General features: G+C 39.6%; 1 protein-coding gene across 5 annotated transcripts in view; it reads left to right on the forward strand.

The window, feature by feature from the left end:
- CACNB2 (calcium voltage-gated channel auxiliary subunit beta 2) overlaps positions 1-26,605 on the forward strand; it is a 422,671-nt gene that overhangs the window by 290,652 nt on the left and 105,414 nt on the right. The window lies entirely within an intron of this gene.

Consider the following 26,605-nt stretch of genomic DNA (forward strand, 5'->3'; position numbering starts at 1 on the left):
ACTTTGTTTTGTTTTGTTTTCAGAAAACCATTTCTCTACTTAGAAAAACAAACTTTCTTCAAGCTGATGTTTATTCTCTTAGACTTGAACAACCTTTCCCCTCACTTTTACTCCCTAGGTGTTTTATAATGGTATTTTTCTTATATTTAAGAAAAATGGATTGTATTATGGTTTTCAAAAAGAAAGCAAGAAAGGATTTTATTAATTAAAGATGTCCCTCCCTTTGGAGCTCTTCTTTCTCTGTCCTGTAATAATTAAGTGGAAGGGGGACTGGAAACCAGATATGAAACATAGAAGTACAGAATTTAGCGGAGACTGTTTCATTTCACACATTGCCATGATTTGGATTCTTTCTCCCCTGCAGTGGTTCAAATACCAGCTATTTCTAAAGCATAGACTGCTGTTGTTCAAGTTCAAAGGGCCTTGGTGTGTGTGATACTTGGTAATTTTTAAATGAACCTATTTTAACGAGGTCATTGGTTTTCTTTTGAAAAAAAAAATCACTGCTTTGAAAAAAGAGTAAGTGTTGATTTTGCTAAAAAAAAAAAATCCAGGGTAACATTAGAATACTTCTGCTGGCTGCTTCGTCTCTAAGATGAGTAAAATCTCTGTGTGTTGCTATGGGAATCATGGCTTGGAGATGCTGGTTTGAATACATGGACTGCCCTTATGTAATATTCATGACCTCTAGCCCAGCTGCCATAGTAGTTTGCAGAGGAGCTGCCAGGAGACCTTGACTTAAAAAAAAAGTACTTCTGGACATCAAAACAGTGTTCTCACCTCAGCGGGCAGGGAAGTCATCTCCAGGTGTGACAGACTTGACTGCAAGAGGACTCAAAAAGGGCAGAAGCAGAAAACTGATAAAGCAAGGTGTGGCCCCATTGCCACAAACAAATCTGCTCTGCTGAAGTTAACCATTTAAAAATTATGATGTGACATATGGGTGAGAGTGGTGGACATATGCTAAGTGAAACCAGCTGATCACAGAAGGACAGACGCTTTATGATTCCACTGATAGGAGGTATCTAAAGTAGTCAAGGAGGAAGGCTCAAAAGGGAGGGGATATGTGTGTGTGTATATATATATGTAGTTATGTCTGATTCCCATTGTTGTACGGCAGAAACCAACACATTGTAAAGCAACTATCCTCCAATTAAAAAAAATTGTAAATAAAAGAATAATAAAGTAGTCAAACTCCTAGAAGCAGAGGGCAGAATGATGGTTTCCAGGGACTGGAGGAGGAGGAAATGGGGAGATTCCACAGATAGAAAGTTTCAGTTATATAAGATGAATAAGTCCTAGAGATCTCCTGTACACCGTTGTGTCTATAATATAGTACAGTTAACAGTTCTGCTCTTCATTTAAAAATTTTTAAAAGGGTAGGTTTCTTGGTAAATGTTCTACTGCAATAGAAAAATTATCAAGTTGAAATTAATGAATGTACAACCAATGAAGTTAATTGCCCCAAATTTGTCTTGTAGCTAATATATGCTGCAACTTAGAATCTTAATTCTGCATTCTATATTTTGCACCAGGGTGCCAAAGGAAAAAAAAAAATAAAGTCAAGGAAAAAAACTAAATAACAGTTTGTATTCCCGAAATAAGAATGTTCTATTTGCACTTATTTATTCATGTGATTTTTCACATGCTAAAATTAAACATTTTCTCCGGCTCATATCACATCATCATACAATCCAGTGTCTTGCAGGTTTGCTTTTCATTAACCACAAAGTCTTTAGTTATCTGTGGATGTATTTTTGTCTCTCACTGCTGTAAGTCCTGAGTTCAGTGACACAGCTGCATAGAACTTTTTTTTTTGGTCTTAATTGGAAAATAATTGCTTTACAATGTTGTGTTTGTTTTAACAACTCAAATCAGCTATAAGTATATTCCCACCCTCTTGAGCCTCCCACCCACTCCCCCCATCCCACCTCTCTAGGTCATCACAGAGGCGGGTTGGGCTACCTGTGTTATATGGCAGAACTTTTTAGTATCTTTCAACCCAGTATGGATCATAATGTTTTCTTTAATCAAGCCAGATTTGTGTTACTTGTCATACAGACCAAAACATTTATAGTTACAGAGAAGTAGAAGATGAAAGAAAATGAAAAGAATTTAAAACAAAAGCATAATAATTGAAGGGCTATATCCTATGTTTAATGAAAACAACTTACATTTATTTTTCTTCTTTAAAATTAGGCCAATTATCTTAAACCTCTGGATTCAAATATATAAGTTACACTAAAGTGAATGAGAATTTGAATATGTTCTGAAAGAAGATACAAAGAGTAGGATTTAAGTGTACTTTTGGTTAAAATCATGGTTTGGTAGGTCTGATTTCTTAATTCTGATATCTTTGAAGAAGGTATACAAAAAAAGGGATCATACATGGGTCATTCATGGCGCTATTTTTAATCTATTTTCCTCCTCCAATATATCATCGTGCCTTTGTGGGATCTATTTCAAAATGAAACCTTAAAGTTCAAAAATACATGAAATCATTGTTGATAGTTTTAAGCACTTTTCCCAAGCATTTTGAAAGATGCAAATGTTCTTTACATTTTTTTTGCGCCTATTATAACATCCTTCAAGTAGAAAGCCTTCATAACTTGGTGCTTTTAACTCACCTACCCTGCAGATCACTTGCCTTAAGTGTGTGCAATATCAAAAATACTGATCTTTCAACCAGAAACAATCATGGAATCATAATAAAGACAAATGAACTTAAAAAAAAAAAAAAAGCCTGTGCAAGAACCTGAAATAAACCTCAGTGGTGTTTTCAGACCCTGGCACTCTGTAAATATGTAATATATTATCCATTAATTGCCTTAAGAATACGCCCATGAAATAAGGTGATTGACAAGTAGTTAAACTAGAGAAAATAGCTTTTGAAATTAACTGACCTACATAAGATTATATAACCTGGCCCTCTGTGCTTTCCATAAAGCCCAGTACTTTTCACTACTGCTTTGCTATGGCTTCTCTTAAACTAGTAAACTCTACAGTGAACAGATTTAATATTTATTTTGAGGCGAATAACTCACATGACCTTGTTTTTTAACTTGATGTTTTCTGATCCCACATGCACTTTTTGATCTTGTTCAGGTTCTCTGTACTTTGAAGAGCCTGCCCTATTAAATCTGGCGCTCTTTGATATTGCCTTAAAGGCAAATAATATAGGAATTTCATTTATTCCCACATTGATCTTTTTAGTAGAACAGCTTTACTGAGATACAATTCACTCATTTAAAGTGTAACGTTTTGGAGACTTCACTGGTGGTCCAGTGATTGACTTCACCTTTCAGTGCAGAGGGTACAGGTTCAATCCCTGGCAAAGAGCTAAGACTCCACATGCCTTGTGGCCAAAAAAACTAAATATAAAACAGAAACAATACTGTAGCCAAGTCAGTAGAGACTTTAAAAATGGTCCACATCAAAAAAAATCTTTAAAATAGTAAATAAAAAAGTAAAGTGTACAATTCCATGGATTTTAGAATATTTAGTATTACAACCATTACTGTAGTCAACTTTAGAACATTTTCATTGTCCCCCTAAGAAATCTCATGTTCTAAATTAGCAGTCACATGCTGTTCTTCCCACCCACCTCAGCCCTAGGCAACCACTCAACTTCCTGTCTCCATAGATTTGTTAGTTCTGGTTATTGCATATAAATGAAATCATCCAATAGGAGGTCTGTCGTGATTGGCTACTTTCATTTAAGTAACATTTTCAGCATTTATTCCTGTTTCCACATGTATCAGCACTCTATTCTTTTTCCTTGACAAGTAATATTCCATTGTATGCATTTATCACATTTTATTTACTCGTTTATCATCAGTTGGTGGACATTTGGGTTGTTTCCATCTTTAAGCTAGGACTGGAAAAGGTCGGTTTTCATTCCATTTGCCTTTCCCAAAGAAAGGCAATCCCAAAGAATGCTCAAACTACCATACGATTGACTCATCTCACATGCTAGTAAAGTAATGCTCAAAATTCTCCAAGCCAGGCTTCAGCAATACGTGAACCGTGAACTTCCAGATATTCAAGCTGGTTTTAGAAAAGGCAGAGGAACCAGAGATCAAATTGCCAACATCCGCTGGATCATGGAAAAAGCAAGAGAGTTCCAGAAAAACATCTATTTCTGCTTCATTGACTATGCCAAAGCCTTTGACTGTGTGGATCACAATAAACTGTGGAAAATTCTTCAAGAGATGGGAATACCAGACCACCTGACCTGCCTCTTGAGAAACCTCTATGCAGGTCAGAAAGCAACAGTTAGAACTGGACATGGAACAACAGACTGGTTCCAAATAGGAAAAGGAGTACATCAAGGCTGTATATTGTCACCTGCTTATTTAACTTATATACAGAGTACATCATGAGAAAAGCTGGGCTGGAGGAAGCACAAGCTGAAATCAAGATTGCTGGGAAAAATATCAATAACCTCAGATATGCAGATGATACCACCCTTATGGCAGAAAGTGAAGAACTAAAGAGCTTCTTGATGAAAGTGAAAGAGGAGAGTGAAAAAGTTGGCTTAAAGTTCAACATTCAGAAAACGAAGATCATGGCATCTGGTCCCATCACTTCATGGGAAATAGATGGGGAAACAGTGGAAACAGTGGCTGACTTTATTTTTTTGGGCTCCAGTATCACTGTAGATGGTGACTGCAGCCATGAAATGAGTTATGACCAACCTAGACAGCATATTCAAAAGCAGAGACATTACTTTGCCAACAAAGTTCTGTCTAGTCAAGGCTATAGTTTTTCCAGTGGTCATGTATGGATGTGAGAGTTGGACTATAAAGAAAGCTGAGCACCGAAGAATTGATGCTTTTGAACTGTGGTGTTGGAGAAGACTCTTGAGAGTCCCTTGGACTGCAAGGAGATCCAACCAGTCCATCCTAAAGGAGATCAGTCCTGAGTGTTCATTGGAGGGACTAATGTTGAAGCTGAAGCTCCAATACTTTGGCCACCTGATGCAAAGAACTGACTCATTTGAAAAGACCCTGATGCTGGGAAAGATTGAAGGTGGGAGGAGAAGGGGACGACAGAGGATGAGATGGTTGGATGGCATCACTGACTCAATGGACATGAGTTTAACTAAACTGGGAGTTGGTGATGGACAGAGAGGCCTGGCATGCTGCAATCCATGGGGTCGCAGAGTTGGACATGACTGAGTGACTGAACTGAACTGAATAATGCCGTTATGAACATGCATGTAAAAATTTTGCATGGACATTGATGGGTTCTAAAATCATCATTTTTTTATTGAAAGACTTTTTTTTTCTTTTTGCTTTCACTTCCCTCAAAATGATCTTTCCTGTGTGCAGAGATTCTGAGTTGAGAAATCTGGATGTGGAAGGAATTGGGGCAGAAATGAAATAGGTTTGGTGTGGTATTCTTAGAAAAATGAATTAATGTGAAATTCTAAGTCAATTGTTCTCTTACCAGTAAATGTCTATTGTATTGAACTGTATTAGTCACAGTTAATGGGTAGAGGAGGCATTGAAAGGCCAGAACCATAAGAAAAAAACAGACAGATAAGCAAAATATCTCTGCAGAAGGCTTCTAGTATTTGTTCAGGGAGAAAAGTTGTGGCCTTAAATCACACTAGTCAGGAGCAGACTAGAAGTATTTCAGTCTCCAGACAGACTGCCCCCAGCTGGCAGAACAGAAAATTCTTCTTCCAGGTGGTGATGGCTTCAAACTATAGCTTCCAATATGGATAGATGCAGTTTAGGTTGTAAAGTAGAAACTGGGGAGTGGAGAAGAAGGAAAACTTGGTAAGCAATGTGAGGAACGGCCAACATTAGGAAAGGCTTGGCAGTCAGAAAACATGGAACCTTCTAGAGGAAGGATTACTTTTCTGAGATCTTGTCAACTTGAAGATGTCTTTGTTCTAGTCTCGTATTTAATTACTGCTTTGGCTGGGCATAATATTCATATACGAAAAGCATTTTCGCCCAGAATTTTCAAGACATTGTTTTGTTTTCCTCTGGCATCCAGCACTGCTGTTGTGGTAGCCAGTCTCATTCTGTCTCTGAGTGCGATTTCTACATGATTTTCTCTAATACTTTGAGAGCTGTTTGAAATTTGAGCTTGATGTGAAGCTTGTTATTTCTGGTGAGCAGCATTTCATATGAATATTCATTGTGAAGGGCCAGTCTCTTCACTTCCGGAAAGCGGGTTGTTTATCTATTTATTTGCTTTTGATCATTTCTTTCTCTGCTTTCCTTTTTCTAGTTCTCTCATTTATCAGATGTCTGCTTTGGGTTTTCTTCTCTACTTTTTTTTTTCTTACTATCCTTTTTGTCTTTTTGTTCTGAGTTTTTCTCCACCTTTAACATACTTACTGAAATTTTTGTTTTTGAAAATTTCTAATTCCCAACAGCTTTCCTGTCATTTCTCCTTTTATAGCTTCTTGTCTTCATTCCATGGCTATAATATTTTCTCTTATATCCCTTAAGATTTCTTTTAGGTTTTATGTAATGTGTTTTTTTAAAACTTTTAATTGGAGTTTATTTATGTATCTGGAGATTTCCTTCAAAAGTTTGATTTTGGGTTATCCATTCATAGTTAAGGATTTCCCAGGTGGCGCCGTGGTAAAGAATCTGCCTGTCAATGCAGGAGACACAAGAGATGCAGGTTTGATCCCTGGATTGAGAAGATCCCTTGGAGGAGGAAATGGTAATCTGCTCCAGTACTCTTGCCTGGAAAATTGCATGGGCAGAGGAGCCTGGAGGGCTGCAGTCCATGGGGTCGTAGAGTCAGACACTACTGAGCAACTGAGTGTTCAAAGCACTTTCATAGTTAAGAGCAAGATATAAGGCTGAGTGGAAGCTTTCAGACTGATGGTAAAGCTTCTTGACAGCTAGTTTTTATAGGGTAGTGGTGGGAGGGAGTTGCTCTTCATCTGGTCAGCGTCCCCAAAGGAGTCCCTGGTCTCTTTACTTTAATTCTCACTCTTTCTACTTTGCTAGCTGCCACTGCCTCTTGTTTTCTATATTCTAAGTTTTTTGTCTACTTCCATCTCATTTGCTGTCCTAAAGCTATGGGTTTAGACTTTTTTCACACACAGGGAAAAAAAAATAGTTTCAGGAGGAAGCATTTGTTCAATTGACCAGGTTTTTAATCTTAGTATTTATCAATAAGCATACTATAACAGAAGAAAAATGTTTCTCATATTACCTTAGTTTATAAATGCCTTAGACAGTGGGAGAATCCTATCCAGTTGGAAATATCTCCTACCTGGCCTTTTCAGAAGAATGAATACACAGGAATGTGTTCATTCACCTTCAACCCAAAGATGAATTTTTATTTCAAAAAACATTAGACATGGTTCTAAAAATGTATCTTAGTGAGCAAAGCATGTGGGAGGTAGGAGAGATGTGTGTATGCCTAGATCACATAGTTTCTTAAACCCACAAGATAGACTATTGGACAGAATTCAAAGAACATGTGGCAGGTATTAGAGTAGATGGCTCCACATAGGGGGGAAAAACGCATTTAATTGGTACAAAATAAAATCCAGCAGAGAGGTCTCATCATCAAAAACATAAAGTATGGGAGACATTCTTTGGAAAATATTTTAGACTCAGATTATTTTCCCACTGCTCATTTTAGTACTGTCTCTTAATTTTTGCATTGAAAAACTGTCAGCCCTCTTTTACTCATAGCAATTACCTTCCAAATAGTGCTAGAAAACTGGCAAAATATGTCTAATTTCCAACATCGTGAGTTAGTTTGTTGTTCAAATATATATTAGGTTAGGCTGTAAGAAAGAAAAAGTGTGTGAAAGCCCCATGGACCTGAAAGGCTTCTGCGTAGCTCATAAATATGAGTAGGTAGGTACAGTCATATATGTTGGTGCTGTAATTCCACTCATCTCAAATGTTAGTTGACAATAATAGTAATAACGCAGTAATAATGACACTTAATGAGTGATTACTGTTCATTGTAAGCAATTTGAAAGCTAGAAAAGGAAAAGGCAAAGCTCTTCATCCTAGAGCATTTTGAAATCCTCTAGAGCAGTTATCTAGATGAAAGTAAATCCCTGATGCTGGGCAAGGTGGAAGGCAGGAGGAGAAGGGGACAACAGGATGAGGTGATTGGATGGCACCACTGACTCAGTGAGTTTGAGCAGGCTTCAGGAGTTGGTGATAGACAGGGAAGCCTGGCATGCTGCAGTCCATGGGGTCGCGAAGAGTCAGACATGACTGAGTGACTGAACAGAGCAGTTACAATCATGTAACACAGACAGTATCAATTCCTTTACTATCTTTCACATCAGGACAAACTACTCTCTGTTCAGTGGCTTAGGTCACAATGGTCTTCTGTGCATTACTGGCCTGCTGGCAGGTGAGCTGGTGACCGGCTGATCTGGGATGGCCTCTTGCCTGTGTCTGTAGGGTGGCAGCTGTCAGGCTGGGCTGCTCCTCCTCCTCTGGGTGATCTCCCATCGCCAGCAGGCTGGCTGGCTCCTCCTCCCAGTATTCTCAGGGCTACAAGCATGGAAAGAGAGAACAGGTCCCAGAGGGCAATATTCCAGTCTCTTCTTGTTTCCTGTGTGCTAATACCCTCTGGCTCAAACTCTCAGCCTGTAGTGGGTGTGGGAGGGAATGCCCAGGGCCACAGATTCCGGTGGGTAATTGTTAAAGCCAATTTCAGCAAACCATCTGCTGCACCCATCTTTTTTTCTCCCTTCCCTCTGGAAGAACAAATGTCTCCCTACCTTTTGACAACCCTGACTTCCTCCCATCCCCATCTCTCCCTTCCTGTTAGTGCCAACCTGAATTATACCAGCGTTAGCTCTCACTTCCTCTTCTGTCATTTCTTCCCCACTTCCTTGAAACAAATTTCTGTCTCTCTTTATTGATGGTCTCTAGCGATGTTCACTGACCTCTTATTAACTGGTCCCTGGACTTCTTTGTAAGCCTTGCCTTTTTTTTTTTTCCCCATCTCTACTAAGTCTATTTGAAATGACAGGTCCTGGCTACAACACAAGCCTATTTCTACTACCTCTCTTCCTTTTCAATCTCTTTCACCATTTCCCTCCACTGAAGTGTGGAAGTTTATTCCACCAAATGCAACAACCTTGACCTTCTGACTTTCTAAAAATTCTTTTTTTATTTGATGTGTAACTGACTTACAATGTTAAGTTCCACTGCACAGTAAAGTGACTCAGTTATACATAGATATATATATTATATAGCTATATATATATACACACACACATTTTTTTTCATTTTCTTTTCCTTTATGGTTTAGCACAGTATATTGAATATAGTTCACTATGCTATACAGTAGAACCTGTTGTTTATCCAGTCTATATATACTAGTTTGCATATGCTAACTCCAAACTCTCACTCCTACCCTCTCCCACCCTCACCTTGGCAACCACCAGTTTATTCCCTATGGCCCTGATTTCGTTTCTGTTTCCTAAATAGGTTCATTTGTGTTGTAGTTTAGACTCCACATATAAGTGATACCGTATAGTATTTGTCATTCTCTTTCTAACTTGCTTCACTTAGTATGGTCATCTCTAGCTTCATCCTTGTTGCAGCAAATGGCATTACTTCATTTTTTTAATAGCTGAGTAGTATTCCATTGACCTACTGGCTTTTATCTTTGGAGGCATGACTTTGGCTTTCAAACCAAATGCTATTCCTCAGGAGCCACTGCAGAGGCAGAGGGCTGCCAGCAGCTTGTGCTCTGGTGCACTCCTCCTGGATTCAGCTGAAGCAGCTCTGTTATTCATATTTTTTTGGACATATTGGGACTGCTGTGTAATTTCTCCTTTCAATATAGAATTTCATCACTGTAACAAGCTTTACATCACTTCCATCTTTCCTTTTACCATTTCATCCTTCACACTGGTTCATCATCACTTTAATTCTGCACCTCTCCCCGTGACCTCTCTCCCTAGTGTTAGTATCTCACATCTGCCTTTTTGGGGATCTCTATCAATTCAGCTATTTAAAATGGAGCTCCCCAATTCTTTCTTTCAAACCTTTTCTTTTCTGCATTTTTAAAAATTTCTGTCAGTGTTCATGTCATCCTCCCAAACCCATAGACTTAGTCCAGGCATCAGCAGGGTTTTTTTCTGTAAAGGGTTAGATAGGAGATATTTTAGTTGCTGTGGGTCATGTGGTCTCTCACAATTACTCAACTCAAGGAAACCTGGGATTGGATTCCATCTCTGCGTAGACTGCTTGACCTTTTGATAAGTTATGTGTGGTGCTCTTGGTTTCAGTGATAATTGCATGAGCTGGTGCCTGTCCAGTTCAGAGTTCCCAGGCAAGGGACTGGGATAGGCACAGGCAGCTCCTCCTCCTGCCTTCAACATCAGTGTCTAATGGGGTATCTGTATTAGAAGTGGTGCAGGTCCTCATTTCATTCCCCTTTCAGTTGTGCAAGACCACCAGATGCCATTATATATGGATGTTGCCAAACTCAGATTTGGCTGCTCGTCACTCAAGAATCCACTAAGAGACAACTGTTGGGTTAAAGGAAAGATCGCTTCACTGAGGAAGTTAGCAATCCTGGGAAGAAAGTGGATTCACGTCTTAAAAAACCAACTCTTCCTTGCTGATCAGGAGGCAGGGGCTTTTAAAGGAGAGTTTCAGGGCTGCGCATAAGCAGAGGAAGGGAGCTACATTCAGAACAGCAGAGTCAACTCTGACAGTCATCTTGAAATTGGTCATATAGTGGTCTGATCAGTGTCATCTTGATTGTTTTAAGTAAAGTTAATCTTCAGTTCCAGAGTGGTTCTGTTCCCATTTCCTTGAGGTCAGTTCTCAGAATTGTGCAAGACAGAGTAGTTCATATCTTGGCTGTAGTCTGGTCGTCATGTAGTTAACTTCTTCCACCTGGTGGACGTTTCATTCTCTGCCAAACAGCTCAAAGGACAAGGCTCAGAATGTTATCCATAGCTCCTGACGAGGAACTGAAGGTCTTTGTCTTTGTTTAATGATGAAACTATTTATTAGTTTGTGTTTTTGACCATTTCCCTTTGTATCTACGTTTTCTCGTGTCTCTGATTAGACTTAGTCTCTGGCTCAAGTTTTTCTACAGACAAGAGGCAGGCGGAGGACATGGGGTGGAGAATCTGTCCTGGAAAGGCCCTGTAGGGCCCTGCTCTGTTGCTTGGTCGCTACCATATTGGACTTGCTCCTGGCTCGGTACTGGGTCCTGGGTAACGCATCTGTACTGGCTGCTGCCCTGTGTAACATTTGCACTATCACATGATCTTCACAGCTCATCCATGAGGTCCAGTTGAGCCCCTGTCCATCCCCAGGACTGAGGTGGTGTCCTGTCCCCAGCAGTAGACTGTAAGCCCCTTGAAAGTAAAGGCAGAGGCTCTATGTTTCTTAAAGGGGCTTCCCTGGTGGCTCAGATGGTAAAGAGTCTGCCTGCAGTGTGGGAGACCAGACTTCAGTCCCTGGGTCAGGAGGATCCTCTGGAGAAGAGAATGACTACCCACTCCAGTATTCTTGCCTAGAGAATTCCATGGACAGAGAAGGCTGGCAGGTTACAGTCCATGGGGTCACAAAGGGTTGGACACAACTGAGTGGCTTGGGCCTCCCTGATGCCTCAGTGGTAAAGAATCCGTCTGCCAGTGCAGGATATGCAGGTTTGATCCCTGGGTCAGGAAGATCCCCTGGGAGAAGAAATAGCAACCCCCTCCAGTATTCTTGCTGGGAAAATCCCATGGGCAGAGAGGAGTCTGACGGGCTACAGTCCTTGGGGTCACACAGAGTCAGACATGACTGAGCAACTAAACACGTGTTCATGCTGTGTAAGGACACTGTAAGGACAAGCTTCTTCATCTCATGGTTGCAGACTCCTGCCTCTGTTATCAAGAGCAAGTTAACAAACGATGCTCTCTTGCTCTTCTCATGGGCTCTTTCCTGAGTAACACTTGAGTATTTTAGGAATAAAATTACATGCCGTTCCCTCCTTCTTTATGGTTATATTTATCTTGGCAGTCTACCCAGGAGTGAGTTTTAAGTTTCTTATGGATAAGAGTTACATGTTTAAAAGAGAACCTGATACTCGAATTCAACACTCTCTTCCAGTGGATTTATGGTTTTTATTAATGGAAGTTCTAGGAATCTGAGGTTTGCCCACATTCAAACTGCACTCTGGTGTAAGAACCCTTGTAAAGACTGTTAACATAATACAGACTTGTGGCAGTTTCAAAACCATAAATGGATTGGGGAAGGATTATTATAAACTTTGCTGCTCAAGCATTCTTTTTTGTCAAGAGCTGTAACTGAACATCTTTGTGATATCTTTATAAACATAGCTATAAATATATGATTCTTCTCTTTTTCTCTCTATCATATATGAACGGGGAACAACACAAAGACTTTTAAGCACTTAAAATAGACAACCTCTCTCTGCTCTTGAGCTTTTGCCCTACCAAGAGCTAAGTGAAAGATGTTGAAAACTGTGAAAGAGCAGAATTTGTTGAATTAGCAAACATTTGATGGGTGGTTTTGTGCTTTTGAGCTAGGAGCTGGAAGAAGGGATGTCAGGGATCTGCTCGATGTGGTTTCTCCCTCAAGAATCTCATGGGCTGATTAACGATGATGCCAAAATGCTTGTCGCTGTGAGAGCTTCCCAGGTGGCTCAGTGGTAAAGATTGCACCTGCCAAGCAGGAGACACAGGTTCAATCCTGGGTCAGGAAGATCCCCTGGAAAAGGAAATGGCAACCCACTTCAGTATTCTGGCCTGGAAAATCCCATGGACAGAGGAGCCTGGTGGGCTGTAGTCCCTGGGGTTCCCAAGAGTCAGACATAGCTGAGCAAACCACAGCAGCAGCAGTGAGCCAGACCCTGTAGGGATGGGGAGCAGGTGGTGGAAATAAGGCTGGGGTGGTGCAGTGGATGTCTCTTCAGGGATAGACCTCTGCTAACCAGTGATGTGCTTTTTCTAAGGTTATCAAGATTGACTGCTAACTGAAGATCTCAACAAAGGCTGTTATTTGGCTTAATTTTGCTTAAATGCCATCTAATTCCAATTTACATTTTACGATCAATGCACTGAAGTGTATTTTTTTAACTCTCTTTACCGTTTTGAAGTGTATGTACTGCTCAGTCCTGTTGACCATATTCATGTTATGTAGTATCTCTAGAACTTTCACATCTTACACACCTGAAACTCTCTACCTGTTGACCAACACCTCTTTCTTTCTACCTCCCTACAGCCCCCAAACTACCTTTCTTTTTTTATCTAATTTGGCTGCACCGGGTCTCAGTTGTGGCTTGCAGGGTCTTCAGTGTTCATTGCAGCACATGGGATCTTTAGTTCCCTGACCAGGTATCCAACTCGGCATTGGGAGCTGGGAGTCTTGGCCAATGGATCACTGGAGATTTCCTGGAAACCATCTTTCTACTTTCTCTTTCTTTGATTGTGACTACCTGAGGTATCTCGTGTAAATGGGATCATACGGTATTGGTCCTTTTAAAAAAAAGACAAATTATTATTTATTTGGCTTTGTTGGATCTCAGTAGCCCTATGGCCTGTGGGATCTTAGTTCCCTGACCAGGGATTGAACCCACATCCCCTGTATTGGGAAGTAGATTCTTAACCAATGGACCACCAGAGAAGTCCCACAATATTTATCCTTTTCTGACTGGTTTCTTTTACTCAGCATCATGTCCTCAAGGCTTATCCATGTTGTAACATGTGACACAACTTCCTTCTTTTTTAAGACCAAATAATACTCCATTATGTTAACAGACCACATTTTCTTCATCCATTTATATGCTGAGCGATCTGTTGTAGGCTGCTTTTTCCTCTTGTCTACTGCGAATAATGCTGTAAAGAATTTTTTGTGTGTCTTGGACTTTTTTTTAATGATGCTGTTAAGCTTTTCCATCAGCCAACAGTAGCTTATGTTTATATGATGTCTTAGTGTTGAAATCTCCAATATCCCAAAGTATTACTTTGCTTGGTCTTTGCAACTACTCAGTGGGGAGGGCAGAGTTCCCCATTTTAAGAATGAGGAAATTGAGGCAGTGTCTCTTCAAGACATTGAAGAGTCTTGCCCAAGCTCATTGAGCTGTTAGTGGTGGAATTAGTACAAGGACCCAAGATTCTCTCCTTGCTATACATGATTTTTATTTATTTATTTTGGGCTGTGCTGGGTGTTTGCTGCCGTGTAGGCATTTCTCCACTTGGGGCGAACGGGAGCTGCTCTAGTTGCAGTGTGTGGGTTTCGTATTGCGGTGGATTCTTTTTGCTGAGGATCAGGGGCTCTAGGGCGCAGACTTCAGTAGTTGCGGCACATGCAGCTTCCGGGCCCTAGAGCAAGGCTCAGTTGTTGCGGCTCCCGGGCATAGTTGCTCCACTGCATGTGCGATCTTCCGGAGCAGGGGTCAAACCCATGTCTCCAGCACTGGCTGGGGGATTCCTCGCCAGTAAGCCACCAGGGAAGGCCCCAGGCTTCTCTCTTGTAAGATTCTGTCCTATGTTCTTTCACCTAATCAGTGAGCCCTTCTTAGAAAGATATAAACCGAGAATGCACTAACGTCGCCTCTTTGTTTCATGCTCTGGAGGAGCTAAAGGGATAAACTTGTTTTCTTAAATAACAAAAGCAAGAAAAAAAAGCATGGCAACCGTTAAAACAAGTTTAAAAGTAAAAACACCACCTCTGCTATTTTTTTTCCTTTGCTGTTGTATCTAGGTAAGTACAATTAGAGTTGACAAGCAAAATATCTTTTTTCCCCCGCATTTTAAGTTTAGTTTATGATATTTACGCCACTGATTTGGAATGGGTGCTTTTTTACCTTTTTAATATCCTTTAAACAAAAATTTTGAGCTAAAATGTCTTGAATCTAACCAAAGAAGTAGCATTCAGGATATGTTGTATACTGTATTCTTGGTTAAATGGAGATCCAAATGGAATGTACCTAAAAAATTTTGACTAGGATCTTCCTATAGAGAAATGGAAAACTAAGGACTTCCCAGGTGGTACTAGTGGTAAAGAACCTGCCTGCCAATGCAGGAGGCATAAAAGACACAGGTTCAATCCCTGGGTCCACAGGATCCCCTGGAGGAGGGCATGACAACTAACTCCAGTATACTTGCCTGGAGAATCCCATGGACAGAGGAGCCTGGCAGGCTACAGACTTAGGGTCACACAGAGTTGGACACGACTGAAGTGACTGAGCACACACATTCAAATATCTAGGAAACAGGTTGGGTGGAGAATGCTAAAGAAACATTTTAAGTAGGGCAAGGGAGAGAAGATTGAAATTACAATGAAACTATTTGAAAAGAGATTTCGTAAGTGTTGTTTCCTGCTAAGATTAAAAAAATGGTGAAAGAATGGTCTAAAAATTATAGCATCCAAAAATGTGACGTTAGATGTTATAATTGACTCAAGAGAGATGAGAATGTGTTGTGAAGAAAAATTAGGAAACTGCCTTAGTGATGGTTTTGAGGAAACTTTTGTGGCTTGAGAAAGTGTTAGTTTATTTTAACTAAACCCTGTCTTGAAAAAGATGGAAGATACCAGTAGCTGTGAAAGTTATTTTAGTTCTAGTGATTCCCTACTAATAGTTCTTTCTACCGATATTTGTAGGATTAGCACTTGTTGCTTTAAAAAAAAAAAAGTTCTTGAAGACTGAGACTAATATTCTGCTTACCCTACCCTCCCAAAATGGGACCAGAAAGTGTGTTTGGCAGGAGGGAAGCAAAAATATCAGTTGTCAGTCATCAGTCAAGTGGTCCAATCTTTCTGCTTTCCAGATCCATTCCCTGAATTTTAAACACTTTAACTCTTCCTTTTATCTTCTTAGAGGAACCATGGTCATCTTTGAATCAAGTACTTGTTGGATCCACTGTAACCTTATGTTTGAGTCAACCTATGTTCCTTGCATATGAAAGCCAAGTGACAAGTTGATTTACAAGGCAACTTGATGTCACACACATCCATGCAGAATTATAGCAGATCATTGGCATCTGTGAGTTTAAGTAGTCTGATATGTGTGATAGTCCTCTAATGGATATATACAATGAAGTAGAAAAAATCCTTTAAATAGACAGAAATCTCCAGATGCAAAGTGAATGCATTATTCATTTGACACACTAGTATTCAGTTACCTCCCTTGTAATATGGGTGATGCTCAGTTCAGTTCAGTTCAGTTCAGTCGCTCCGTCGTGTCCGACTCTTTGCGACCCCATGAATCGCAGCACACCAGGCCTCCCTGTCCATCACCATCTCCCGGAGTTCACTCAGACTCATGTCCATTGAGTCCGTGATGCCATCCAGCCATCTCATCCTCGGTCGTCCCCTTCTCCTCCTGCCCCCAATCCCTCCCAGCATCAGAGTCTTTTCCAATGAGTCAACTCTTCACATGAGGTGGCCAAAGTACTGGAGTTTCAGCTTCAGCATCATTCCTTCCAAAGAAATCCCAGGGTTGATCTCCTTCAGGATGGACTGGTTGGATCTTCTTGCAGTCCAAGGGACTCTCAAGAGTCTTCTCCAACACCACAGTTCAAAAGCATCAATTCTTCGGCGCTCAGCCTTCTTCACAGTCCAACTCTCACACCCATACATGACCACTGGAAAAATCATAGCCTTGACTAGACGGACCTTAGTCAGCAAAGTAATGTCTCTGCTTTTGAATATGCTATCTAGGTTGGTCATAACTTTTCTTCCAAGGAGTAAGCAGCTTTTAATTTCATGGGTGATGCTAGAGGATATAAAGTGATTAGGCCTTGGTCCCTGATTAAGAGTTCATTTAAGAGGACATTTAACTAGTAACCCCACGGGAACATACAGTATAATCTTGTTCACCTCCTCACTCGAAAATGAAAGAGACACGTTGATCCCCTGGAGCCCAGCTTCCACAGCTTCTCAGAACTGTATGCTAAGGTTTATGAACTGCCTGTGGACAGTTCTGTGTGGGGGAGGGGGGTTGTGGGGATGGGGAGGGTATAGTTGCTTTACAGCATTGTATTAGTACAACAAAGTGAATCGGTCCTAAGTATACATATAGCCCTTCTCTTGAGCCTCCCTCTCACCCCCTATTCCCACACCTCTGGGTCATCACAGAGCACCAAGCTGAGCTCCCTGTGTTCACCCAAAAGATTTTTTTCTTTAATTTTTTAAAGAAAATAAAATCATTGATATTAATAAAGGTCAGTCACTCTTAGAGAAAAACTATCCATTTGAGTTAGAAAAACAAGGTACCTTATAATCTTAGGTCTTGAAGTAATTTCTTATATTTCCCTGAAATATATATGGTATTTCCTTAGCTGAAAAAAAATGTTTATTGTAACATCATCAATATGGAAACTTTTTCAGGATTTTTATTGTTTCCTTAATATTTTAATTTTCTTGGAGTACAGTCAGTCTCTTTACGATGTTGTTTCTCGTGTACAGCAAAGTGATTCAGTTATATGTGTACATATATTCTTTCTTCCTTAGATTATTTTCTCATATAGGTTTTCACAGAATATTGAGTAGGGTTCCTTGTGTTGTACAGTAGATCAAGGATTTTTAGAAAACAGTTTTTTCCTCTTTTCTGGATTGTGAATGCCTTTGAATATATGATGAAATCTTTGAGGCTTTTCCAGAGAAACAGTCAGCTTACATACCATCAGCAAGTAGCGGCTTATGTTTATTCAGTGTCTCAGTGTTGAAATCCCCAGTGTGTTACTTTGCTTGGTCCTTGCAACTACACCGTGAGAAAGGGATGACAGAGGCTGAGCCCATTTATGAATGAGGACGTTGACAGTGGCCTTCACAGACCCCTGAAACAAATCCATGTATCCTACGAGTTTACAAAGTACAAGAAGAACCTTTGTTAAGAATCCTAGTCTTCCTCCAGTTAGAATGGCTGATACCTTAAAAACCATGAGTGGATGGTGGGCGGTGAGGGGCACTGTACTCAGTCGTGTCCAACTCTTTTGCTATCCCATGGATGGTAGCCCGCCAGGCTGCCCTGTCCATGGGACTTCCCAGGCAAGAATACTGGAGTGAGTGGCCATTTCCTCCTCCAGGGGATCTCCCCACCCAGAGATGGGACTGGTGTCTCTTCCGAGTCTTGGTCATTGGCAGGCAGATTCTTTACCAGTTCGCCACCTGGACAACCCTATAAACCATGGGCATAGTAGTAGTGTTAGTCACTCAGTTGTGTCCGACTCTTTGCAACCCCATGGACTGTTGCCCACGGGACTCCTCTGTCCATGGGATTTCCCAGGCAAGAATACTGGAGTGGGTTGCCATGCCCTACTCCAGGGTATCTTCCTGACCCAAGGATTGAACCCTGGTCTCCTGCACTGCAGACTGACTCTCTATGGTCTGAACTAACAGGGAAGTCCCCAAAACCGTGGGATATGGTCCTAATTCTGGGAAGTGTTTTCCTCTGCTCCCAGATACTTGAGGCAATGACCACATACATTCTTCTCGGAATTCTCATTTCAGCTATAGTGTTTAGTCTAGTGTGGAAGCAGAGGTTGGGCAGATATACAATACTCTAAATACTTTATGTGCTGTATGGCTGTAAAGGATGTTCTGGTTTAAACAGTTGTCAATGATGAGCGATTTCAATGCTGCTTTGTTTTCATATTTTCCAGTAACCTATAGGAAGGGGCACAAAACTGAAAGATCCTTTCAAGTTTCACAGGAAGATAGTGAATCCTCCTGGGTTGGTTTACTGATCTGTGAATTTCTGACTTGCTTTATCTTGTGTTAGCGTCCAGAAAAATCTTCATATTTGTTCCTGTATATTCTTGCTGAGGGCTTCCCTGGTGGCTCAGCAATAAAGAATCTGACTGCAGTGCAGGAGACAGGGGTTCAGTCCATGGGTCAGGAAGATATCCTCGAGAAGGAAATGGCAACCCACTCCAGTATTCCTGCCTGGGAAATCCCATGGTCAGAGGAGCCTGGTGGGCTAGTCTGTGGGGTTGCAAAGGTCAGATACAACTTAGCAACTAAAACCACCACCAACCCATTCTTTGCTTAGGCTACCTGTTGGGTTGGGATAACCAGGACACTGACTAGCTAGGTGGAAGGGACCCTACCTGCAGGTTACAGAACATTAGGCTCTGGCTCTCTATTGCCTAATTGTTCTTTTTTTCTTTGATTAGATGGAAATCTCCTGTCATCTTTCTGGCTTCTTGGAAAAATAAATGACATATTAAATGTTCCCAGGAGGAGACGTTTTCCTGTCAAAAATTTAGGATTCCACTGAGAGGTTCCCTTTCTTTCGGCAGCCATGTGCTCTGGTCTGGCATAGCCTGCTGATCTGTGCCGCCAGCCCTCCCTGCGTCCTCATCCTTACGTCTCTATCCTGAGCTCCTAAAGAATTCTTCTAACTTTATTTCTAACGTTTAAAAACTTTTGTCTTGGCATATTTAATTGCTGTAGTTCTCTGAAGTTAATTGTTGTATATAACATGAGATAGGGACTTTATTTCATTTAAGGCATCTGTTCGTTCCAGAGCTGTCTATTGAATAGCATGATCTCTCTCTCTGCTGGTCTGAAATGCCTGCTCAGTCACAGGTCAATTTTCAGTATATGAGTAGGTCTATTTCTGGACTCTTTTTCCTGTGTCAGGGCAATACTACTTAATTACTGTACTCTTAAATATTGGACAAGTCAGCCCACTGTATTCTTCAGGACAGAGGTGGATATTCTTGGACTTTTCTATATAAATTTTAGATAACATGTATGAAATTCAATTGAAAAACAAAGAAAAAAATACAAACCTAACTGAGATTTAGAATTTCATTTAAGTGTGTGGTTTAATTTAGGGTAAAATGCCTTCATTACAATATTGAGTCATCTTATCCATGCATATGAAATATCTCTCCGTTAATTCAGTTCTTGAATGTTTTATTATTTTGTCCGTAAAGGTTATGTTTACCCTTTTTGTATTTGTTCCTAAGTATCTTTTTTTTTTTAGTCACTATTAAAGTCCCTTTGTCTCACTTTTTCCCTTCCTCTCTCTCTCTCAAGTTATAGTTTTTGTTTGCTAATGTATAGAAATGTAGTTGATTTTTTTTGAAAAATCTTTACATTCATCAGTCTTTCCAAGCAATTGATGACTGCTAATAAATTCTCTGTAGATTCTTGAGTTTTCTGTCAGACATAGATAGAGCAGTCTTACCACATGAATAAAGAAAATTCTGTTTCTTTCTCCCCGATCCTTCTAACTTTTCGATTTTTTTTTCACATGTTATTGTACTGACTAGTCCATCCACTGCAGTGCTGGTTGCCCATGGTAATAGTAGGCATACAGGTTGGAGTTTTTAAAGAGAATGCTTTTAATTTACTCTTAGGCAAAATATTTGATGTGGGTTTTCTATAGATGACTTTAACGGGAAGTTTTCTTCTGGTTCTAATTTGTTGGGTTAAAAAAAAATCATGAGCCGATACTGAATTTTTTCAAATGCCCCTTTTTGCATCTTTTAAGGTAATCATCATATGATTTTTACTTTAAATTTCTCACTGTAGTTAATTATGTGGCTAGATTTTCTATGTTAAACTGACTTTACATATTGGGATAAACAACCTGTTTTGATATTTTGCTGGATTTAACTTTCTAAGATGTGTGTGTCGGGGGCGGGGGGAGGCGGGGGGTGTGGGTTGGGGGGTGGGTGTTGTATGTGTGGTTGCAGGGGAGATACCCCTATTTTGTACTGTTACCATGATTTGAAATTGAAGTTTGTTACTCTTGTAAAATTGGTTGGTTAGGTTTTCTTTTTTTTTTTAATTCTCTTCCCTGGGAGCATTTATGCTGTTTCAACATTTCTTCCTTGAATATTTTCTAGAACTCATTAGGAAAATTCCTATACATGCTGTGGTTTTTGTTTTTTGATGGGAAGTTTTTTTAACAATTGATTCCAATTCTTTAGAATATCTTTCTAGTTAAAAGTAATCTATCTTTTCTTAAAAAAGAAAACTTTTAAATTCTGTTTCCACTTCATCTGTTTTAAGACTTTTTAGTCATAAACTTATTCATAGTGTTCTCTTTATCTTATTTAATCTCAGTAGTATGAGGGATTGGGGGCAGGAGGAAAAGGGGACGACAGAGGATGAGATGGCTGGATGGCATCACTGACTCGACAGACACGAGTCGGTGAACTCTGGGGATTGGTGATGGATGGACAGGAAGGCCTGGCGTGCTGCGATTCATGGGGTCGCAAAGAGTCGGACACGACTGAGCAACTGAACTGACGGACTGACTGAGTATCTATATTACATTTCTTTTTCCCTTTCAGTTTTTTCCTTGATTACTTTCACTAATATTTATCCATTTAATTAATAATTCCCAAGAATAAAATTTAGTTTTTAATTCTGTTTCCTGTTTTATTAATTCCTCCCTATTAAAAAATTTCCTTCTGATTTCTTTTTTTCATTCAAGTCAGACACGTGGGCCACTATTTCTCATCCTCTCCTCTGTTAATCACATATGCCTTTTACATTTCTATTGAAGAGCCATATTTCCTTTAGTCTATAAATTTTGACATGTAGGATTTCATTATTGTTCAGTTTTAAGTGTTTTCATTTTGATTCCTTATTTCAGCTATGAATTATCAAGAAATGTGCTAATTCCCAAATGTGTGTAGGTTATCTTACTGTTGACCTTTCTCTGTTCTTTGATTTCAGGTCTGTTTCAAATGAGTCATGGCTCAATTCTATTTATTTTGTTCAATATGACAGTTTTTTTCTTTTTAAAATATAGCAATTCATCACCTTCCTTTGGTTAAGATCATATATACTTGTACTTACTTTGCACCATAGTCTTACTTTGTGCGTCGCATCTGTTGTTGTTGCTTACTCTCTGAGTCACGTCTGGATTCTTTGCGACCCCATGGACTGCAGCCGGCTCCTCTGTCCGCGGGATTTTCCATACCAGAAAAACTGGAGTGAGTTGCCATTTCCTTCTCCAGGGGATCTTCCTGACCCAGGGATCAAGTGCCCATCTCCTACACTGGCAAACGGATTCTTTAACACTGAGCCATCTGGGAAGCCCTTGTGCCCCTAGCATGTTACAGATTTCTGTTTTATTTCCCATCTCAATATGAGATGATTGAATTAAATCTGTTTTTACTCTTTACTAACTTGGAGGTTATACATTATACTTCTGTTTTTTACTGGCACCTTGGAAATTTCAGCGTGAATTTTTACAGTAATCTGAAGTTAATCAGTAATTTAGCCTTCCTTATGGACAGTATAGGGACTTTAGAACTTCTAGGGCTTCCTTTGTGGCTCAGCTGGTAAAGAATCCAGATGCAATGCGGGAGACATGGGTTCAATCCCTGGGTTGGAAAGATCCCCTGGAGAAGGGAAAGGCTACCCACTACAGTATTCTGGCCTGGAGAATTCCATGGACCATATAGTCCATGGGGTCACAAAGAGTTGGACATGACTGAGTGACTTTGACTTTCACTTTTGAACTTTTAAGCCTGATAACTCCTTTCTGACATATTTCTGCTAATAATTTCACCTTATCTGCTTTTTTTAATCCTACATGGTAGATAGTATTATTATTATTATTACTACTTTTAAAATCAATTCTGTATTTGTTTTGATTTATCCATTTCATAATTCTTGCCTTTATTCACCATTTCCTTCAAGTATTAAGGATTCTTTCTGATACCATTGTTAGTTTCTTCCATGAGAACATTCTTGGTGAGAAAGTCTCTTTTTTCTGACAAAAAAAGAAAACTCATTTATGAGAGATAGTTTTGCTTAAAAACAATTTAGGTTGATATTTTTTCCGAGCACTGGGATGGTGAATTTTACCATTTTGTGGCTTCTGGCTGTTGAGAAGTCAGTTCTCAGCGTGACTGTATACACTTTTTCTCCAAGCTGCTCTGAGATTTTCTCTCTGGTGTTCTGCAATGTCAGTATGCTTTGTCAAGATGCAGATTTCCTTTTTTTTTTTTTTAATTCTGTTTAGGATTCCTCATATCTCTTAAAATCAGAAGATCTGAGTATTTTACCTACCCCAGAAAATTCTCAACCATGATCTCTAAAAGGTTCAAAAACAATAATTAATTTAACATTGTTAGCTATTCTTTAGAGAAATGGCTGTCCAAAATGTCAAGTTTGCCTTCTTGTCAGACTTGGGAGAAAAGCTACATTACTGCATTTGGATTTTGGTAAAAATCCTCTACTCATTTTATAAGTATTTACCTACCAAGTTAGACAGAAAATTGAGATGTTTTAAAAAGGGTCATAGTACCCAAAATAAATATAAATAAATATATTTTTATATATATTATTTATTTATTATTATTATAATTTATTTCCCTAAATAAATATAGGGAAAAAGAAACTGTTTCTTAGGTAGGCCAAGATTAATATGAGCTCCTCTAAAATGATAAGACTGGGACTTCCCTGGTGGCCCATTAGTTTAAAAATCCACCTGCCAACGCAGGGAACACAGGTTCAATCACTGGTTGGGGAACTAAGATCCCATATGCCTCAAGGCCAAGAAGCCAAAACATATAACAGAAACAATATTGTAACAAATTTAATATAGACTTTCAAAAAATGGTCCCCATAAAAATCTTTTTAAAAATACTAGATAAAATGATAAAATTGAGTGAGACTTATCCATATAAACATGCCTTAGAGCTTCATAGTAACACAGAGCATTTACATGTAAGGAATTTTTTAAGTGATTGCTGGACATGTTCACTCATGTCCAACTCTTTGCGACCCCATGGACTATAGCCCACCAGGCTCCTCTGTCCATGGGATTTTCCAGGCAAGAATACTGGAGTGGGTTGCCATTTCCTTCTCCAGAGGATCTTCCCCACCCAGGGACTAAACCCAAGTCTCCCTCACTGCAGGCAGACTTTTAATTGTCTGAGCCACTGGAGAAGTCCAGTGATTGCTGGTCACCTTCTGAAAGTATTTTATTGGAGTTCAGTGTCTCAGCTGGGACTGGGCAGTGTGAAGTGTTGGGACTGTACTGTGAGTTGAGACATGTTTTCAACAGGAAATGAGCAAAAAGAGTAGATAGGATTCTGGTCCATAAATGAGCTAGAAGTGTGATAAGTACATATGTATTCAATTCTTTATCAGGAAAAGCATTTATAAATTTATATTTCACATGTTAACCAAATGGAGGATTGACGTAGATAATCTCTTAATAATTTATATCTGGGTTTAGTCAGATGCTTGTGTAGTTCTATTTATATGCAGATGTGTCCTTTTCTGAGATTTTATATGCTTTTAACAGCTTACAATCAATATCTTGTTTGCCTTCCCCATCCATTTACATTTGTCTGTGGAAAGAGAATGAATCTGCTTCTCTCCTGATGGCTAGAGTATGCCCTGAATTCTTTATCAATTTCCCATCACTACCTAAAAAACTAATTTGGCCTTTTACTATGGTTATTCCTTCTAAGAGGAAATATATTCTATTTAAATCAGGAAAACCCTTCAGTGAAGTTAGTGAAAATATCAACTTAAACACAGGCTTTCCTTCTGATAACCCATAATATGATAAGTACAGAGCTAACCATGTTTTTCCCTTTGCTTAAAAGCTTGACATATAAATAGCAATATTCTGCTCCTTGAAAGGGCCAAAAAAATCAAGGAAATTAACCAAGGCAAAACTACTGTTCATGCTTCTGATAAAAGTCAAGAAACAAAATGGATAAGCTCCAAGGATATTTTTGTTAACCCCTTTCGTGTCCTTTCTATGAACATATATCTGATACAAGATCATTATTATCTTTTTAAGGAAGAACAGATTCATTTTGGGCTTCCCCTGTGGCTCAGTCAGTAAGGAGACCACCTGCAATGCAAGAGACCTGGATTTGATCCCTGGGTCAGGAAGATCCCCTGGAGAAGGAAATGGCAACCCACTCCAGTATTCTTGTCTGGGAAATCCCATGGACAGAGAAGCTTGGTGGGCTATAGTCCATGGGGTTGCAAGAGTTGCACTTAACGACTAAACCACCCACCCCAGATTCACTTTAGAAATTGTAATGTGATTCTAAGCCTTATGGAAAAAAAAAAAATGAAAACTCGTTTTAATCTTCCAAAATGTCAAGCTACTCACTAAGACTTTCCCTTGACTCTGAAACTAGACACAGATTGAACAAAAATGCCACATATATTCTATTTGAAATAAGATTTAAAATTTTAAATATGGCACTAATCATATTTGTCACCCCTAGAAGTTTCCTCTTGCTCCTTTGTTATCCTTTCTTCTCATCCCTCCTGATACCCTGAGAGTTGTTTTGATTGATTGTGGTAGTTCCATATAGTTACAAAAGTTAAGTTACCAAACTGTACTCTGTGTGTTTGCACATATGCACTACTTATGCTTCAATACAACTGATAAAAATAAAAATACAAAAATAAGTTTTCAAGAACTTATTGGAAACAGAAACTCATTTGGTGTTATATTTCAAAGTAATAGGTAATCCAACCAAAATAAATGTTTTAACACCACTGAAACAAGGATGACTTGTGTCAGCCTCTTCCTACTGCTGCTGCTGCTAAGTCGCTTCAGTTGTGTCCAACTCTGTGCGACCCCATAGACGGCAGCCCACCAGGCTCTGCCGTCCCTGGGATTCTCCAGGCAAGAACACTGGAGTGGGTTGCCATTTCCTTCTCCAGTGCGAAAAGTGAAAAGTGAAAGTGAAGTCGCTCAGTCGTGTCCAACTCTCAGCGACCTCATGGACTGCAGCCCACCAGGCTCCTCCTAATCCTATCTATAAGCATATCTTCCTTTTAGGCTACATGATGCTGTGCTTGTTTGTTTGTTTGTTTGTTAATCTCATTAGAGTGTAACATTTTAGGTAATACTATTTATTTATTAAAATATGTATGTATACAAACACATACACATATATGTATTTGTGTATTTATTTGAGAACCTATTTGTTAGTAGGCAGTGTGCAATTCTAAAGATACATAAAGAGATGATCTAGATAATATATTTTATGCAAGGGGGTCATCATGCTCCCAAAGACAGAAGAGAGAAATATTTGTTGCAAGAACAGAAAATAGTTTAATATAACTGGATGTTTTTGTTCAGTCATTCAGTTGTGTCCGACCCTTTATGACCCCGTGAACTGCAGCACGCCAGGCTTCCCTGTCTTTCACTGTCTCCCGGAGTTTGCTAAAATTCATGTCCATTGAGTTGATGATGCCATCCAGTGATCTCATCCTCCACTGCCCCCTTCTCCTCCTGCCCTCAATCTTTCCCAGCATCAGGGTCTTTTCCAATGAGTCAGTTCTTTCCATCAGGTGTCTAAATTATTGGAGCTTCATCATCATTCCTTCCAGTGAGTATTCAGGGTTGATATCCTTTAGGATTGACTGGTTTGATCTCCTTGGTATCCAAGGGACTCTCAAGAGTCTTCCCCAGCACCACAGTTCAAAAGCATCAATTCTTCAGCACTCAGCCTTCTTTATGGTCCAACTCTCACATCCATACATGACTACTGGAAAAACCATAGCTTTGACAGTACAGACCTTTGTTGGCAAAGTGATATTTCTGCTTTTTAATATGCTGTCTAGGTTTGTCATAGCTTTTCTTCCAAGGAGCAAATGTCTTTTAATTTCATGGCTGTAGTCACCATCTGCAGTGATTTTGGAGCCCAAGA

Source organism: Capricornis sumatraensis, chromosome 15 (genome assembly GCF_032405125.1).
Source record: "Capricornis sumatraensis isolate serow.1 chromosome 15, serow.2, whole genome shotgun sequence".
Taxonomy (NCBI): domain Eukaryota; kingdom Metazoa; phylum Chordata; class Mammalia; order Artiodactyla; family Bovidae; genus Capricornis; species Capricornis sumatraensis.